This window comes from Peromyscus californicus, unplaced genomic scaffold, assembly GCF_007827085.1.
Source record: "Peromyscus californicus insignis strain IS unplaced genomic scaffold, ASM782708v3 Scaffold_6__1_contigs__length_162567912, whole genome shotgun sequence".
Taxonomy (NCBI): domain Eukaryota; kingdom Metazoa; phylum Chordata; class Mammalia; order Rodentia; family Cricetidae; genus Peromyscus; species Peromyscus californicus.
In genome coordinates this window covers 87386456-87402037 of record NW_026294584.1, presented here as the reverse complement: position 1 = coordinate 87402037, position 15582 = coordinate 87386456, and the positions used below count along the sequence as shown (strand labels likewise).

The 15582-nt window shown below is 46.3% G+C and overlaps 1 protein-coding gene across 4 annotated transcripts in view; it reads right to left on the bottom strand.

Moving 5' to 3' along the window:
- The window catches only part of St3gal5 (ST3 beta-galactoside alpha-2,3-sialyltransferase 5), a 59460-nt gene that overhangs the window by 43303 nt on the left and 575 nt on the right, over positions 1-15582 (bottom strand). The gene's annotated exons all lie outside the window — the stretch shown is intronic.

Below are 15582 nucleotides of genomic sequence, written 5' to 3'. Positions count from 1 at the left end.
TGAACATATAAAAATCAACTGGCTAAACTGTAAATATAGAGAAAAATAAAAATGCCCTGGGTGAAGGGAAAATGTTTCAGTCCTTAGAGACTGCATCCCGCTGCACCTTGAAAGGCTAGTACCTTCTTAACGTGCCTCTGAGTCTTCTTTCCACAGATTCATGTGAACCCACACACCCGTGCCGAGACACTTCGAGACAACTCCCAGATCCAAAAGACTTACTATGTTGAGAACTTCACCCATCTTACTCTCATCAACACCCAAGAGGGAACCACCCCAACCACGTCACCCTCTCCCATTTCCACGGAGTAGGCAGGGTCTCATCTGACTGTCACAAGTATGCAGTTTCCTCACAACATCAGAACCACAGAAAGTGCTAGTTGCTGAGGCGTCCCCCAACCATTTCCCGGTAGGTATATGCACACATAAACCTTGTGTCCCTCCCTCTATTACCTCGGCCACGGTTTTGCAAGACCTTATAAAAGAACCACTTGAGGCTGTAAAACATGTGAATTCCTAACACTTCACTCCCAGAATGTGCAACACCTGTCGAGATCAGAAGAGGACACCCATTTTCAAGCAGGTTCTCTCATGTTATGTGGTCAGAGCACTTAAAAAGAAATCTTCCTTTCAGCAAGCTTTTCCCAGCAGAGAGAAACATGTGGAATGACAGGTCTCAGCCTAAAGACTATCAAGATTCTTCTACAGACGGAGCCAAGTTATAAGGGTCTGTCTTCCAAAACCACTGATCTGAGACTATGTACCCCACTTGTTCTGGCCAATTAACCCTTCATGATTCCGAGGGATGTCTTTTAATCCACACCCACTGGAGTTCCTCTGATGTGAGGGCGGCATCATTACCATCACTCAAATCTCTGCTTCTACAAGTCGGAAAACATTAAGGTGATGAATTCTGAATGCTTGGAATAGTCTCTAAAGCATTCATTCTCCAACCTGAGAACTTGACTAATGAGCACGGATGTTGCCTATCCAAGATTTTACCAAGAAACAGTCTGGCTCTGGTAAAGCCTCAGGGTCTGGCTCTCGGGCCTTCCTTGATTAAGGCCCTTGACAAAGGGCCTTTCACCCTTTAACATGCTCACCTGCTTTCCTGCTTGACTTCACTGCATTGGAGACCGCCACTGGCAAACATCAGTCTATCTGTCTGCTCTCCACACTAACACAGGTGATCCCTAGAGTGAGGGTTCTGTCCATTTTGTTCACTCTTCTAACTCAGCATCCTGAAACAGCGCCACTGTGCAAAGGCACTTACTGAGCACTTACTTGCAACCGGATCCACACTTCAAGTGCACCCAAATTTACCTGTGACCTTGGGCCAAATAAACCACAACTAGATGTTTCTTCCTTTTTAAAACACGTAATCCCATTTATTTAGCTTCAAAAACATTTCAGCATTCTAAACATACCAAAACAAAATAAAAAATAGAAGAATGTTGCAAACTGTATCTAGGTACAGAGGGTTCTTAAATTTCATTGACACAGTCGTCCTTTGCTTTGCTGACAAGGAGGAGTTCCACAGTTTATTTCAAGACAGTTTAAAATCTACCGCACTTAACTAAAGAAAAAAATTCAAGCACTTCTCACGCCAGCTGATCCCTCCCCTCCTTCCACAACTAAGAATGTCAGCAGACTGTATGCCACAAAAAAAAAAAAAAAAAAAAAAAAGACAACCTGAAGTTAAATGGGTACCTACGGCAGAATCAACAGGTCCAGCCTCACAGTGCATGCCCTGAGCTAGAGTCTCCTCCAAAAGGCATCTTCCCCTCGCAGTGTCCACACCAAACAAGAAATCTGCTGGGTTGTTTTGTTATCTTTACAAACTATGGATGTGTAGAATTGACAACTCTGTAGCTAGAGTTTTCCTGCCTGGCCCACAGTCAGGACAAATCTCTCTCACCCGCCAGTCCCACAGCCCCTCAGACCCGATCAAGTAAACACAGAGACTTATATTGGTTACAAACTGTATGGCCGTGGCAGGCTTCTTGCTAACTATTCCTACAGCTCAAATTAATCCATCTCCATTAATCTATACCTTGCCACATGGCTCGTGGCTTACTGGCATCTTCACATGCTGTTTGTCATCATGGCAGCTGGCAGTGTCTCTCTGACTCAACCTTCCACTTCCCAGCTTTATTCTACTCTTTGTCCCGCCTACACTTCCTGCCTAGCCAATGGCCAATCAGTGTTTTATTTATTGACCAATCAGAGCAACACATTTGCCATACAGAACATCCCACAGCACAGCTCAAGATTTCTAGCCAATAACCACACAGTTAACACTACCTTATGCACTGAAAAAATGCCAGGAACATCTTCAAATGCCTTGCCACACCGTGAGGAGAACATGAGAGTGCCTTTTCATTTTAAAAATGTTTGGAGCTGTGTACAGCTCTAACAGTTTCAGGGCGCTCCGGACACTCACAGCTAGTTCATGTAAACCACTGACACTTTGAGAAACCACAATATGATCATGATCAATTTTGTAATTAAACATGGCTCAAATAAGAGATGCGTCAATCACAACATTCTCCGGCTTTAAGGTATTCACAAGGAGACAGTTTTTATTCATCTTCTTCTGCTACCTTCTTTCCAGACAACTTCAGCAGGACCCTTGGCGCCACTGAACTTCCCTTTAGACTTACAGTCGGCAATATCTTCTCACACTTCTCCTTCAGCTTTGCAGCCTTGGTAATGTAAGCTACTTTTCACTAAGTTAGTCTGCACCTCATGCAGCGTTTCTGCCACACCTCCAATGGAGACGCCAGGATTTGTGGATTTGATCTTGGGGTGGGATTCAGAGCAGGACAAGAAAAACCCAGATGGTGGTCTTTGGCGGGCATTAGGGTCCTTCTTCTAGCCTCCATTAGCCGCTATATAATCTTTCATTTCCCGATCACATTGTCTGCCGTTGTCATTTTATCAAACTTCAGTTTCTCTTTGCTGGACATTGTCTTCCACCTCTCAGGGCACTTTTTGGAAAACTCAGCAAAATCGACTGGAACCTCTGAGTTTTTCTTCTCATGTTCTTCTCTGCATATGTACACAAAGAGGGCACAAGCAGACAGACATCTTGCCCTTTGGTTTCTTGGGGTCACCTTCAGCCATCCTTGCTATATTTAGTTCTCTAGTCTCACTAGATGTTTCTTAAGTGTTCAGGTTGTACAAACAAGACTGCTTGAGTGAATGTGTGTGTGTGTGTGTGTGTGTGTGTGTGTGTGTGTGTGTGTGTGCTGAGGGAAGGGCAAGTAAACAAGTCAGTGACTGTCCCACGTACCAGTAGGGGTCTGCCTGGGAGAAAAAGCAACTGGATGTTGTTGATGCCACCTCCCTAAGAAAACAGGAAGATTAAAATACTCAACTATCTGTCATTTGATGTGGGCCAAATGACCACTGGATTAAGTGTACTAATCTGCAAAAAAAACAGGGTTGGTATTTCTCTTCTTCCTTCCTGGGACCTTGGAATCCTCACTCATTCAACTTTTCAAAGTAAGAACAGGAAATAGCTTGGCTAGTCAGATGGGCACTAAAATGTTGGGGCTATGGAGGGAGAGAATGAAAACAAGAATAAACGGAAGAAGTTAGACTAAAGATCCCCCAAAAAGAAAGAGCAGGGGAACTTTTTTTTTTTAAAGTTCAAGCACACACAGAGAGAATGCAACCATATTTACCATGGGCTGGGCTTGAGGCCAGAGAGCCATGAAGGGTGGGGGAGGGGAAGGCTCTGGCAAGTTAGAACCGGGAAGAAAAGGTAGAAAAGAGGAACCAAACGCATATCACAACCCTCCTTCCTCTGCCCCCTGGAGCTGGGCAGTTTCAGAGGAACTCTACAGAGGCCCATGAGCCCACCACCCACAAACTCGTTACAAGCCCCAACTTGGAGAACCGCCTTTGAATCCAAGAACTGGCCCCCACCACTACCTCTCCACAGAGGAACCCAGCTGGAGTACAAAAGGCTCCCCAAACTGGATTTAAAAGGGGGGGGGAGAGCACAAACTGGAATCAGTCTGGAGGGGGTGAAGGATGGGACAAGTTAGGGGGAAGAGTAAATATCATCAAAGTACACTGGATGCCTGAATGAAATTCTCAACAATAAAAATACTCTACAAGTGTGAGATTTCTACTGAAAGGTACAACTTGGGGTTCTTTCAAGGCATGGCGGGGAGCTGCTTTTTGCTTTGTAGGTCTTGTTTTGAGACAGTATCTCCCTATTAGTCCAGACTCAAATTCAGGATTCTCCTGCTCAGCCCCCTGAGTGATGGAATTACAAGTGTATGCCACAATGCCAATATGGGCAGACCCACCTTTAACGGGCAAATGCTGGGGCTTGTACCTTATCTGCTATTGAGGGCTGACTACAGCATCTTACAGTGCACAGATCCTGTGTTTGGGTTTAAACACACTTCAAAGTATGCATGGGAAACTTCTCTCACAGGACTGTGGTAGGTTTAGTTTAAATCAGGAAATGGGGCAGTAGGGGCGGTCAGAGCTGGTTGACCAGATGACCCTCAGGCCAGCCACAAACCAGGAAACCTCTTAGAATAGCAGGCAAGGCAGAAAGAACTCTCAAGCAGAGATTAGGTCTTCATTCTGTTTCCTGCAGAGGCCAAGAGATTCTGAGACGTGTTCAGCAGTAGAGAAAATGAGTGGCAGTGGCCACAGAAGATGCAGCCACGCCACCGCTTCTGTTGCCACAGTGTCAGAGCACCTTGAGCTGGAGGCTGTAGAGATGTCCACTTTGTTTCCTGAAACAACTTTATACTTAGAGAACAATATAAAGAGTTCTCGTCTATCCTTCTCCCAGATATCCCCCTGTGGTTACCATGTGCACTGCTGCTCTGTTAGCATATAATATGCATAATTTATTGAAACACCTGAAAGCAAGTTGGAGGCATCGTGACACCCTAGAAACAAAGGCATTCCTTATGTAAGCACAGTATAACGGTCAATGTCAGAACATGAACAGATTCTAAACTAGACTCTAATAGGAAGGCCTTGGGAAGATTCTTCTAGAAGTTCCAAGTGATAGCTTGTAAACAAAAACAGCAACAAAAATGTTTTCTTTTTCCTTTTCCAGGACACAGTCCAGGATCACATGTGAGGCCCAACTGTCAAGTCTCTTTGACTTTCTTTAATCTAAAACAGTTCTGTTATCTTTTATGACCTTGACATTTTTTTGAAAAGTACAGGCCAAGTGTTTTATAGAATGTTCCCTAGTTGGAGTTCATCTGATGTTTCTTCACAATTAGATTCAAGTTATGCACGGGGCCCAGAGTAGCACAGTGGGAGGCTACACTTTTCTCTCAGCATTTTCTCAGGAGGTGCATGGTGTTGAACTGGCCTGGCGCTGGTGACATCTCATGTGAACAGCTGGTTAAGGTGGCATGAGTCAGAATCCACTCTCAAGTTGCTACCTTTATGAATTAATCCGTGACTAGATGGGAGATACCCAGTGTCTTCGTCACTTTTCTGTTGCTTTGAAGAGGCACCATGACCAAGGCAACTTATAAAGGAAAAATACCACTTAATTGCTTACAGTTTCAGAAAGTGAGACCATGACCATCATTGCGGGAAGCATGGTGGCAGGCAGACAGGCATGGTACTAGGGCAGCAGCTGAGAGCTTACATCCTAATCCTCAAGTTGAAAGCAGAGAGAAAGAAACTGAGCCTGGCATGGGCTTTTGAAATCTCCAAGCGTACTTCCCCTAGTGATATACCACCTCCACTAAGGCCACACCTCCTAATCCTTCCTAAACAGTTCCACCTGCTAAAGACTAAACATGTATTCAAATATATGAGCCTGTGGGGGCCATTCTCATTCAAACCACCACACCCAGGAACTAAGTAAAGTTCCTGTTTTTTCATCAAATCTTCCTGTTTCAGTAGCCACTGGAAGAGAATAGGATAAATGGTATGTCAGGTAAGGTTACATTCACACTTCAAGGATATGGCTTGTCAGAGCACAGGGGGTAAAGATGAACTAGCACCTGGGTCTCCTACCAGATTTACTCCAAGGAACCTCAACTCATGCTTACTCTTAGTAAGAAAACTAGGCAGGAGCTGGAGAGATTGCTCAGTGGTTAAGAGCACTTGTTGCTCTTGTAGAGGACTCTGGTTCAGTTTCCAGCACCCACATGGTGGCTCACAATCACCTATAATGCCAGTTGTAGGAGATCTGAGGCCCTCTTCTGGTTTCTGTGAGGACCAGGCATGCCCATGGTGAACATACATACACGCAGGCAAACACTCATACAATAGAATTTAAAATCAACAAAAGAAAGAAAACTTGGACTAAAGGGTATACTGTGTTACACTATAGCTTCCACGATGAGATTTTTTTTCTTTAAAATTTTATTTTATTTTGGTGGGGAGGTTGCAAGGGCAGAGGGTGGATACGAATGAATGGGGAGATGAGTGGGATCAGGATGCATGGTATAAAATCCAAAGAATGAATAAAAAGTTAAGAAGGAAGGAAGGAAGGAAGGAAGGAAGGAAGGAAGGAGGAAACTACATACCCCTAGATAGGCTATGGGACTATACTAATTGTTGCATGTTTGTTAGAGACTTCCTAAGAAGTCTAGAAACAAGAAGAGATGCAGGACCCAGGGAGCGGACACCAAGAGTCACACCAAGGCCTGGTTTTTGTTTTTGTTTTTGTTTTAATGAGCAATGCCGAGAGAGCTCAGTCCATGATTCTGCCTCCCCCTCTGGCATGATGGTGGCTAGGGACTCTAATCTGCTTTATCCAGGAAGTATTTTTTAAAATCTTTTTTAAAATATTTTTTTATTCTTAATATCTTTAAAAAAAATTATTCTTCCATTTTGACATTTCAGACGTGTGTGTGTGTGTGTGTGTGTGTGTGTGTGTGTGTGAGTGTGCACATGCTCGTGCTCTCAAAAGGCCAGAGAAGGACATAAGGTGTCTCCCTCTATTGTCTGTCTGTTACCAGACTGCAGTGCACCTGGTTTTTATCATGGCATCTGAACTCAGGTCCTCACACTGGCACAGCAATGACTCTTGCCCACTGAGTGATCCCCCCCAGCCTTGAACTCTTGTTTTTACAAAGGCAAAAACATCAGAGAATATTTGACAGTGGGAAGAAGATTAGCAAGCCGTCCTACATTCCTGGGGCACCCATTGCCAAAGGTCTTATCTAGCCTCTCAGCCTTTATCTCATATGCATTTTACATGAACAGGGTTGAGTTGTCTCAATAGCCCTCTTTGACTGAAATTCCACTAGGGCTGAATCACCCTAGCAAAGGGCTAGAGTGGCTAATTTCGTCAAGTGCCCCAAGGATGGCGAACAAGTAGACTCCTTACAGGAGCACAGGAGAGAAGTTAATGTATAACACAGGCTGCCTTTGGGTATTAGGGCTTAAATTTCTCATATAACCTCAGTTGAGAAGGGCTGGTCTGCATGGGTATGGGATTTGTTTTGTTCTCTTAACAATTCTCCTACTTCTCATTACTATTTTTTAATTGTAAATAATTTTTTAAATCCCTGGGGTTCATGAACCACCATGCCCAGATTTAAAATCCTTTAAATAAACATTTAATAAGCAAATGTTACATACCAGGAACTGAGAATAGGAAAATAAACAGGGCATAATCCCTTCACTCTTGCAATGAATAATCAACCAGGAACTCCCCAAATATTCAAAGCACCAACAATGAGACAGTGTGGCTGATAGGTAAGGAGCCACAGGTCCAACACAGGAAATCAGGGAGGCCTCCTAGAGGAGGTGGTGAGTGAGTGGGTGCTCCAAGGGTGAGGAGGAGTTCAGAGTGTGTTCTAGATGGAAGAAGAACATGCTGATTGCCCAGAGGGGTGCTGGGGCTGGACACCAGGGGATCTAAGGGACAGTGGCCATGGAAATCAACTAAGAAGACACCAGGACATCCACTCAGCAGGCCAGCGGTGAAAGCAACCTCAGCAAGGCAAGGTTGAGGCACTGGGTGCTCAAGAGGTCACTGGGCTCATGGCCGTGAGGAGTGACGGAACTGCTGAGCCAAAGTCAGGAAGGCAAGAAGGGGGCCAAGCAGGAGCTATCAGGGAGTAAAGATGCTTCAGAACCTGGTGACTGGGCTGGGAGGAGCAGTTCTTAAAGTAACAGAGCATGCGAGAAGGTTCTGACGCTGGCATTAGCTCTCAAGACAATTCAGTGGCAAAAGTGGGGACACCTCTCAAAGAGAAAGAGGACGGAGGGAGCAAGAGAGGATGCTGGGAGGAAAGCTGTCCATAGGCCTTCTTCCTTGTGTGTCCCCTTAACAAAGGCCTTATGTGAGAGCTCTCGGGTCGGGAACTGACATGACCACATTATCAGCCTCAAAGAACCTGCTATGGTAAAACAAGTCTGTGGCAATCCCTGCCTGTCCTAAACATAGCAAACTCCAGAAGCGAAGTTTTTAATGGAAGATTTCCCTATAAAAGGAAAAGATAAGTTGGTAGGCTTAATAAATCATACTTCATAGGAGAAAATGAAAGCCAGAAGAAAAGACAGTTCGAAAAAACAACTGTGAGCCCAGCACAAATAAAGGTCCAACATCAGGACCTTCCTTCCCCGCATGCTCGAGTACAACGGAACATAGAGGAGACAATGGGCGGGCACTCTATGATGCCACCATCCTGCACCCCAGAAAGAAAGGTCAGGTTCTGAAGATGGTAAAGTAGGACCATGACATTACCAAACAGGACCTTAGATACACTCCGCGGGGAGCTGGGCTGATGGAGACAGGCGCTGGAGGGTTTGTGAGGTAGCTCCGACATTAACCAATGCCAATAAAAACTGTGTTCATCCTGCAGGTGCAGAACACACCAGCTAAAGCCCGAATCAGGAAGCCGCACTAAGGTGAGGCACAGTGCAGGGTTCGATGGGACCTGGCAACTGAAGAACAGAAGGGGGTGAAGACAATCGGAGTCCAGGCCATGCTGAACTCAGATCACGCTGAGCATCTTCCTGTTGCCGAACCAGCCCTGCAGATGTAAGTCTGTGGGAGAAATGACCAAAACACACAATGGCCTTTCACACCCCAATCACGCACCCTTTTATTTTATTTACTTATTTTATTTTTTTGTTTTCTGACACAGGTCTCTCTACATAGCCTGGCTATCCTGGAAATCACTATGTAGCCCAGGCTGGCCTTGAACTCACAGAGATCTGCCTGCCTCTGCCTCCAGACTACTGGGATTAAAGGCGTGCGCCACCATGCCTGGCAGGAACCCTTTTATCTTGAACAATTTTTTTAAGCAAGATTTTCTTACTGTGGTATTTTGAAAAAAAAAAAAAGGCCCAAGGAAGTGGCACTATTAGGAGGTGCGGCCTTGTTGGAGGAAGTGTGCTACGGGGTGGGGGGTAAGGGGGTGGGGGACTTTGAGGTTTCAAATGCTCAAGCCAGGTCCAGTGTCTCTCTCTCCCTGCTAATCCAGATGTAGAATTCTCGGCTCCTTCTCCATGTCTGCCTGTGCACCACCATGCTTCCTGCCATGACAACAGGCTAAACCTCTGAATCTGTAAGCCAGCCCCAGTGAGACGTTTCCCTCATTAAGAGTTGCCCTTAATGAGGGACACGATGTCCCTTCACAGCAATAGAAGCCCTAACTGAGACACTTACATTTGACAGCTTCATACATACATTACTTTTAGTCATTTCCATACCTGTTCTTCCTCCCCCGCCCTCTCCTGCTGGAACCCTTCTTCTCAATAAATCTCCCTTCCACCTCCAGGTCCTCTTTTGTGTGCGGCTCGCTGAGTTTAATGAATGTTTCTTGCCCCAGCAAAGGCAACTTACCAGTAGTGACGCCACTGAAGAAAATGATAGCCCTTCTCCAGCAACCTTTAATTACCAACAGTCCCTCAGGGAGAGGATTTATCCCCCACCCAGGATAAAATGTTGAGGGGCCCAATCTCGTTTCGCAAAAGGTTTTAAGCCAGCATTTGGGCAGGCTCCCAGACAGACATACCAGGTTTCAATCATACATGAGTCCATAGCCGGACACACAGCAAGAAGTAACAGAGACGCAGCCTTTCCTTCAGAAGGTCTTACAATCCCGCCTCAAAAACAATGGAGACCCAAGACGAAGAACAAACCAGTGCATCTGTCTCCAGGGTCTTCCCTCTCACGGTGCTGCACACTGGGGTGAAGTGTTACAAGAGATTTTAGAGATGTGGGAGCAGAGAACCTTTACAGGGGCTCCCCTGAAGAAGGAATGCTTCTCTGCCACTGTCTGAATAGGAACTGGAGCGGGATGGGGGAGGCAGATGTTAGTGTAGGACAGCAGGTGCGGGTAGGAGAAGTCTGCGAATGGTCCAGCCCAGGAGGGATGGTATGCTGAACCTGATGGAGAAATGAGCTGTCCCTACCATGGGTGTTGAAATTATACTGGAGGAATAAAAGAGACTTTGTAAGTGGAACCGGATGTTGAAGGGAACCTCCCGAGGCTGGCCATCCCCTCATGAGGCAATACCAGAAAGAAGGTTGCCCTGGAGACCCAGGGGAACAGCAATGTGGCACCTGGAGGTGTAGAAACCTGGACAGAACCACCTCAGCCACCTCAAAGCAATGTCATGAATTCTGACAGGACCCTTTCCGAGATGTGGGAATACACTATTTGCTGCAAAGATGTGGGAGCAGTGGCCCCATGTACAACCTCCAGGCCTGGGTCTGAATCCTAGCTCTGTACTCTGAAACAATACCCTCCTTTGTAAAATGGGAGGGACAGACAGCGGTACCAAACAGGGCTATGGTGAAATCAGCTGAGCCATATAACAGAGTGAGAAACTAGCTCTCATGTTTTACAGTACAGGGAGCAGCGGGGAGCAGGAGCTGAAGGCTTAGTATGACTACCAGACTATAAAGTAGTCATTAATGTATTACGTACAGCTGGAAGCTGTATCACTAGGTCCATGTAAGTTTAGAAGTTGGTATCTTCCAGAGAAATGGAAACTTGAATCTATCTGCTTCTTTCTATTATTTTGATTGTGAGTATCTGTGTGGGTGCACACGTGCCATGGTGAGCACGTGGAGGTCATGCATGTGGAGAGCTCTTTATTGTGAGTTCTCTGGGGGGTCAAACTCGGGTTGTTAGACCCGGCAGAAGTGGCCTTTGCCCGCTGAGCCATCTTGCCAGCCCTTTAGTTTATTTTTTAATCTTGTGTGTACACACATGCGAGCACACCCGTGGGTACGTGGGGCTGGAAAAGGGCATTGCAAACCCTGCAGCCAGAATTACAGGCAGCTGTGAGGTGCCCGACACGGGTGATGGAGATGGAGCTCCGGCTCTCTGTAAGGACAGCGTGCTCTCTCACCACTAAGCCACCTCTCTAGTCCCTGCCAGTTTCTTTTTACTTTTTTAATGATAGGCTACTAGAAAATTTTAAATTACAGGTATGGCTCATGTTCTTTCCACTGGAGAGCACCAAAACGGAAGGAAGGTAAAGTGGCAGCCAGGCCAGCCGATAAGTCCCAGCCGACTGAGGTCACGATGGCAGAAGACGGCAAGCAAAGAGAAGGAAAGACCGGAGGCCACTCCATCCTCCTGCCGGAGTGTAGATAAAGAGAGGAAAACAGAAAAGAAGCGAGGAACAAGAGGGAAGAGGAGAGCGCAGAGGCCGGAGAGGAGACAGCCAGGGAGGACACACTCGCTCCGTCTAACAGAAAGCAGACTCTGCTCAGTTAATATATCTAAGCCTGCCATTATGAAAAGGGCAGTCTGACCAAGCCGAGTGCGGTAGCACATGGCTGAGGTCCCAGCACTTGGAAGGGGAGGCAGGAGCCAAACTTCAAAGCCAGACTGGGGTTTATGAGCCCTTACCCGAAAACAAACAAACAAAAACTAAACTAAAAACATAATGTATACATAAACAAATAATTTTAAAAGTGGTTGCAGCATTAAAAAGCGTAATTATTATTCATAAAGTAGACCTTTTAAATGCTGTTTGTTGAGCCAATCAAACTCAATCACACGATCTTAAATTATTATAATCCCGATGTTATTAAGTCTGAAGGGAAAAAAGAGTTTCCCGAGTATAGGTGTTGGTTCATGACCCAAAAAATTAACTCCTGGGTATTTTTCCCTGCTGTAGCTGTAAGTACAAAAATGCTTTGTATAGCTCATAAACTCAAGTAAGAAAAAGGCTTTTCCATAGGTAAACAGGAAGGTAGTGATTGGGGGGAGGTTTGGTTGCAGCAAGATGGGTGGAGACTAAGATCAAACTAGAGACACTCTTAACATCAAGAGGATCATGGAGCTCAGAGCTATGGCTCAGCCGGCCCTGTGCTCAGAACGGGAGAGCCTGGAGCCTGCCGGATGGCTCTTCCTGAGGCCATGTAGAGCAGGACCAAGCAGAAACTTATCCTACTGTGAAAACAACTCTAGCACCATCACCTGGAAACGGTTACCTTCATCACTGTTAATTCTAGGACTAGAATAAAATAGCTTTGCCTGGGGATCACCCAAGTGAGTAATAAACCCATAACCCAGTAATCCCACTGCTCAGCACAGAGTCTCAGAAATGCACGCACACTTTGTCAAAGCTAGGCACTAGAGCAGTTACAGCAGCACTCTCTGGGGCAGACAAACACTAGAGGCTGTCTCCACATTCAACAATTGGTCGCAAGTGCACTAAACTCACCCCCACGATCACCATCAGCAGAGACAGCGAGCATGCTATGACTATGGGCAGCACAGGGAGGCCTCTGTCACTTAGTGCTTTCAAAAGGAGACACACGCTGTAGGTTTCCATTTATGCACGGTGTGGGAGAAGGAAGGCAGGCCAGGGTTAGTGCCGAGAGGCAGTGACTGCACACAGCACAGGTCCTGGTTCTGTTCTGTTCCCTGATCTGAAGGTGGCACATGTTCAGTACGGAAATTTGCTCGGTAATTCACTTTCAGTCAGTCTATCTTCCCCAAACCTACACGTTTCTAAAATGTGGTCCTAAGAGAACAGTTACTTCTCTCCTTCCACTGGGTAGGTTCTAAGATTTCACTCAGATCATTGGGCAGTAAGCACCTCAGCCCGCTGAGCCATCTCACTGGCTTTATGTATGTGTGTGCTTGCGTGCATATGTGTGCATATATACATATATATGTGTGTATATATATGTGTGTGTGTGTGTGTGTGTGTATATATATATATATATATATATATATATATATATATCTCAAGATGGGGTCTGTATACCCCAGCTGACCTTGAACTCTTGATCCTCCTGCCCAAGTGCTGAGATTAACAAGCCTGCACACCACATGCAGCTGCAAGAACCTATACTTTATCTGGACAGCAGCAAACCTCGTTTGGTGTAAGCTAGTATCACCCACGAGCCCCTCAAAGTTCATTTTTCCCCCCTCCTCCTTCACATACCCCACTTGTTCCCTCTATGGGAGTGCCTGAGATGGGTTTTTCTTCCAGGACAGCCCTTGTACCCCCATCCATACTTCCGGCTGCCTCCCACACTGGGCCTGTGAGTCACACCCCCTCCAGTGGATGCCTCTGCAAACTATGCCACCCACACCGATCGGGTCCATGCTTCTCCATCCTCAGCAGCTGTCATGTATATTCCTAGCTGTTTCTATGCCAAACTTTCCCAGCTAGACAAGCAATGCGGAGCATGCCCTTGGAGAGTGATGACCATCCCTCCTCTGAAGCTAGAAAGGTGTGCAGGGTGACTCTTTCTACGTCCCACATGTCTTCGTTAGGGATGCTGTTGCTGCAACACCGTGACCAAAAGCAACTGGGAAGGAAGTGTTTCATTTCAGCTTACAGTTCCACATCACAGTCCATCACAGGGGGGAGGGGGGGCGCGGGGGGATCAGGGCAGGAACCAACCTGCAGAGGCCATGGAGGGGTGCTGACGCAGAGGCCATGGAGGGATGCTGCTTACTGGCTTGCTTCACAGCTTGCTCAGCCTGCTTTCTTATACAACCCAGGACCACCTGCCCAGGGGTAGCACCACCCACAGTGAGCTGGGCCCTCTCCCATTAGTCACTAATTAAGAAAATGTCTCACAGGCTTGCCTAGAGGACAATGGGGGGGGGGCATCTTTTTCAATTGATGTTCTCACTTCCGAAATGACTCCAGCTTGTAACAAGTTGACATTAAAAACTACCCAGCACACCATTAATGTCCCAAGAGACAGCCGCTAACTCTTCACTGCTTCGGCCAGCCCAGTAAGGGGCAGAAGAAGTGGAGGAGGCACAGCAGAGAGCAGGTGTCTCTTCTTGAGCAGCTCCCTAACCATTCACCACTTAACCTAGTTTGATGACACGGGACAATTAGCAATGTATGTCACACCAAGTGACTTTTCAGAGTCCGGGAGCTTTTAGAATTTCCTGCCAGCCCCCAGCACTCTGTCTTCCAGAAGCCTTGTCACTCCTCATCTTACCCTGTTGAAGTCAGGCATGTCGGCACAGGCCTGTAATCCCAGCACTTCGGCTGCACAGTGAATTCAAGGCCAACCTGAGCTACATGATACCGGGTGTCAAAACCCAAACCAAACAAACAAACAAACAAACCAACAAACCAGCCATCACCCCCCCCATCATCTCCTTCATTTCTTTTCAAGTCTCAAGGATACATTATCAACACTAACCAGAACCTCCACCTTACAGAAATGGCACCAACCATACGGCAGACATGGGTGTCAAGGACTCGGCATTCTGACTGCAGTGCTCTGGAAGTCTGGATTAATTCTCTCTGTCCAAACACTTGGAAGCAGATGATTCCCAGCTCTGCTACTAGAAATGTTAGCCACCCCTCCGAGCTGTTGGGATATGGAATTACACAAATGAAACCAAAATCTATCCTCTCTGGTCCTTTCATTCAACACACATAGATCCCTCTTGCCAGCTCCAGCATGTGTGTGTATCTGCAGGTAGAAGAGGATTTAGTCATAAACCAAGGGAAGGCTTGGCTAGACACCAGAGGGCAGAAGATGAGAGCGAGTCTCCTTCCTTTGTAAGTCTAAAACCCAACACAGCCCTTGGCTGAAGGAACCTGCAACCCATCAGTTCCAGAAAAAGCATAACACATAAAGCCGATTTCCACCCTTTTAAGTAAATGACACCTAATTTTGCAAAGGCCGTATGTATGAATTAAGATGGAGAGGTATAAAATTTTCATTTCCAAGTCAGTTAATGATTCTGCAGAGTTCTCTTCGATAATAGATTTATTTTAAATGGTTAGAACCACAAATCCAGTGGCCTGGAAGAGACAGACCTCAGCCAACATTAGGTTAAGCTTTCCAGTACAGAGCAGGAGAGCAAGCCCCCCACAGGAGAATCAGTGTCTGCCAAGGTCATCCAGCTGGTGTGGGGTAGGGGCACGAGTTCGCTTCTATTCACTTGGGTCCTACCGAATGTTCTCTTAAAAAAACAAAAAACAAAACAAAAAAACAAAACAAACAAAACAGCGCACAAAGAACGCACCCCCTTGTCAGGTTTAAATTTCCAAGGAACCAAAAAGGTCGCCCCAACGTATCTTCTCCGCGGGACTGGTCGCAGAGGGGGCGGGGAAGGTCAGCAGGGAATTTTTACCAGCAGAAATCTACCCGCCTGCATGCATAGG